We start from the raw sequence: 3,963 nt of genomic DNA, 5'->3' as shown, positions 1-3,963 counted from the left end.
AGATCTCTTCTGTACAGCACGTTGCAAGGCATCCCACGTATGCTCAGTAATGTTCACGTCTGGGGAGTCTGGTCGCCAGCGGAAGTGCTTAAACTCAGAATGTTCCTGGAGCCACTCTGCAGCAGTTCTGGACGTGTGGGGAGTCGCATTGTCCTGCTGAAATTGCCCATGTCCGTCGAATTGCACAGTGGACATGAATGGATGCAGGGGGTGAGACAGGACGCTTACGTAACTGTCACCCGACGGAGTCGTATCTAGACGTATCAGGGGTCTCATATCACTCCAACTGCACACGCCACACACATTACAGTCTCATCCAGCTTGAACATTCCCCTGCTGGCGTACAGGGGCCATGGATTCATGGGGTTGTCTCCATACCCGTACACGTCTATCCGCTCGAAAAATCTGAAATGAGGCTTGTCACCCCCCCCCCCCCCCCCCCCGAGGCAATATGTTTCCAGTCATCAACAGTCCAATGTCGGCATTGATGGGCCCAGGCAAGGCGTAAAGGTTTGTGGGGCGCAGTCATCAAGGGTACACGAGTGAGCCTTCGGCTCCGAAAGTCTATACCGATGATGTTTCGTTGAATGGTTCGCATGCTGACACTTGCAGCAATTTGCGGAAGAGTTGCACTTCTGTCACATTGAACGATTCTCTTCAGTCGTCCTTGGACCCGTTCTTACAGGATCTTTTTCCTAGCGCAGTTATGATGGAGATTTGATGTTTTACCGGATTCCTGATATTCACAGTACACTCGCTGAAATGATCGCACGGAAAAATCTCCACTTCATCGCTACCTGTGTCTCATCGCTCGTGCGCTGACTATAAGCCCACGTTCAAACTCATATCTTGATACCCTGCCTTTGTAGCAGCAGTAACCGATCGAACAACTGCGTCAGACCCTTGTCTTATATAGGCGTTGACGATAGTAGCGCCGTATTCTGCCTGTTTACACATCTCTTTATTTGAATACGCATTCCTATACCAGTTTGTAATTTATGTTACGGTCATCTGATGGCTTTATTTGCCGATATGCTATTAACTGGCTAATCCTACAACAACCGACACGTTTTTGAAGAAAATTCATTGTGCCATTGCTTTAAAACGGCGTATCTTCGTAACACGCGAGCTATAACACAAAAATAACTTGATAAATCTTTAACCACCTACATGAAGTTTCCCGCCATTTTATTACAATGTATCGTAGGACAGCGACGCGTCCTCGAGAGATTCAACGTGTTGGTACTTAGAAACATCATATATTCATAGGGTATAAATTATAACTTAAAACATACTAAATATGGTCTTCAACTGAATATGGCAAATGCAATATGCCGCCTCGTAAGTTCTTCTTGTAGAGAGCGATCATGCTTTTTATTGGTTCTAATTTATATGATACGTCACAAAACAATTTTGTGTTTCACATGACGAAATGGGTCCTCAACATAACTTTCAGGTAGTGACGTCACAAAACTTGTAGAGTACCACGTAGACGTTAGCTGCCTCGTCATCTGTCACGATGGCTTCAGTATTATTGGATATTTGTGAATGGTGTGGTGGTTAATGCACCCCATAATTACGTTTCTTACAGATCACTCAGATCCTTTCAAATAGATCAAGGCAGCGTTTTATACCACAACATCAGTAAGTCCTGCCTTAGAAACTTCGACATATTTCAGCATATGTGTATAAAACCACGTGTTGCAGCACTGAATAATACACCTTCGAAAGCTCTGGCTCTATTAATAGAGTCGAGGTGAAGAGTTTTCCACGTTTACAGCAGATAGCATTGCTATAACAGAAGGCCTGTAGTTTGTTGGACGATTCCTGAAACGAAATATGATCTCGTCACATTCAGCGTCTGTAACTAAAGATCCTGAATCCAGTAACTGCAGCAAGACAGAAAACTAAACTCTTACAAAAATAGTAAAACGTAAAAGTGTAATGAAGCAGTAGGATTCTCTTGGATTAAATGTCATTGTGGAGTAATTCATAATGGAAAGGTTGATCAACTGCCAAAAAAAGCTACTAGAAATGGGTAATATCACAAACCGAAATTTCCAAAGCATTTTATAGTTAACGGACTTCAAGAATTGGACATGAATGGCAGAAAGATTAAAACACGCGCAACTGCGACCTTCAGTTCCCAATAAGGTTTCGTTGTCTCTCAGTCCCTTCCTTTTCGTATGGAACTAACAACAAGGAAACGCCATTCCGTGGGTGTTCGATCGTAGATATAAAACACCTCTCCTTCTCACGCAGGAAGCACAAACTTGCTATGAAAAGTAACTGATGTATCAACTGAAAATACTACACGTTAAGTCCCACAAAATATCTACGGTAATTATGACAGATGTTTGTTCAAGGACGAAATCTGCCGAAATCAGAACAGCAAACGGCTCCTATATGTGACTGTCAGTCGTTTGTTACCAATGCTTTAAATATAGAAGTTATTTTGTATACCAGCAGTTGTTTTGTGATTTCTGTTTTAATCATCGCTCTTTCCCCGTTTTTTAAGGATATATTTTTCTCTCTCTTTAGAATGTTTGATGTCAAATACATTATCGAAGGAGTACAGACACGGTTGTATAGATTTCTTCTTCAAATGGTACACTAAGGATTACTATACTTCTGATATCCATCCCTGCATTAGAAAGATCATCGCTGTGGTATCATCTATGTAGTTTCACACAGTTCTGTCATTCTGTTAAGACACATTCATGCAATGTTAATATTTTTCCACAACAAACACGCGGTTCGAAAGAAGAATCTGGGTTGCGCACAGTACGTCCTCAATTATTTTCACTGTCTCGAAAATCTATTCACATATATATCAGATGTCTCGAAAGCATACTTTCCCAGTTTTTCTTTCTTGGCAGCAGCCATAGCGCTACTTATAGTTTTCTCGGATATGGGGACCACGATTGGAAGACCTGTTCAACTCTCAATAAATCCTGGAAGTGGAATATATCGTGTTTTCCGTATCTATTTTTTCTGTTTTTTATGAATCCAGATCAGTCTTTAAAACCTACAGTAATCTACTGTTTCTTTTGTCAGTGCTACACAACGGAAATACAAGATTATTCTTCTCATTTTCTCGAGGCATTTTAATAAAATTTGTTCAAAAATGTTCAAATGGGTGTTAAATCTTATGGGACTTAACTGCTAAGGTCATCAGTCCCTAAGCTTACACACTACTTAACCTAAATTATCCAAGGACAAACACACACAACCATGCCCGAGGGAGGACTCGAACCTCCGCCGGGACCAGCCGCACAGTCCATGACTGCACCGTCATAGACCGCTCGGCTAGTTCCGCGCGGCATAAAATTCGTGCTTTCTACGGCTTTACGATTATATCAGCAAGAAAAGGAGAAAATATATACGCAGAACAGCTACCATATGCTGATTCTGTCTCAGTCGTACCTTTGTCTTAAAAACGTCACAACAGTTTGTAAGTTTAAAGTGTAGCTTATTTTGTAAAGAGAAGCGAAGCCATGAAAGTTTAAAATTTTCCTTCGGGCCGGATTTGAACCAGCGACCTATGGATATCTGCTATTCAGCTCCTCTACAGTCCACCGCTCTACCAACTGAGCTACCGAAGGAATGTGTAACTTTCGCCAGCCCGTGCGCAACAAGCGAAAAGTGACGCCAAGAACAGACTGGCGGTCAGCAGTACCGTTACGTCATCTCCCGTTCACATGAGGCCTCCGAGAAAGATAGGCCGCGTCGCGAACGTCACGAAGGAGGCCTGAACTCGCTCGCTCGCTCGCTCAGCTCAGAAGACAAAATGCGTTTCTAAACCTGTTAACACGCAGCTGCACGTGTACGTAGTAACGAGAAGGGCATATTCTACTGGAAACTGCTATTATGGTGTCTTACTGATCAACAATACTACAACAAAATTTAATTTTAATGGTATAAGAGCTTGCTTATAGCATTTAGTCTCCTCTGCTTAACAGT

General features: G+C 42.3%; 1 non-coding gene across 1 annotated transcript; it reads right to left on the bottom strand.

Moving 5' to 3' along the window:
* Positions 1 to 3,514: 3,514 nt before the first annotated feature.
* On the bottom strand, positions 3,515 to 3,605 carry Trnay-gua. The gene is given in 2 exon segments: positions 3,515 to 3,550; positions 3,569 to 3,605. It is a non-coding gene; the product is annotated as a tRNA-Tyr (tRNA).
* Between the last annotated feature and the right edge of the window lie 358 nt (positions 3,606 to 3,963).

The sequence above is a fragment of the Schistocerca piceifrons genome, chromosome 2, assembly GCF_021461385.2.
Source record: "Schistocerca piceifrons isolate TAMUIC-IGC-003096 chromosome 2, iqSchPice1.1, whole genome shotgun sequence".
Classification (NCBI taxonomy): Eukaryota; Metazoa; Arthropoda; class Insecta; order Orthoptera; family Acrididae; genus Schistocerca; species Schistocerca piceifrons.
The sequence above is the reverse complement of the archived record's forward strand: the minus strand, read 5'-3'. Positions and strand labels throughout refer to the sequence as shown.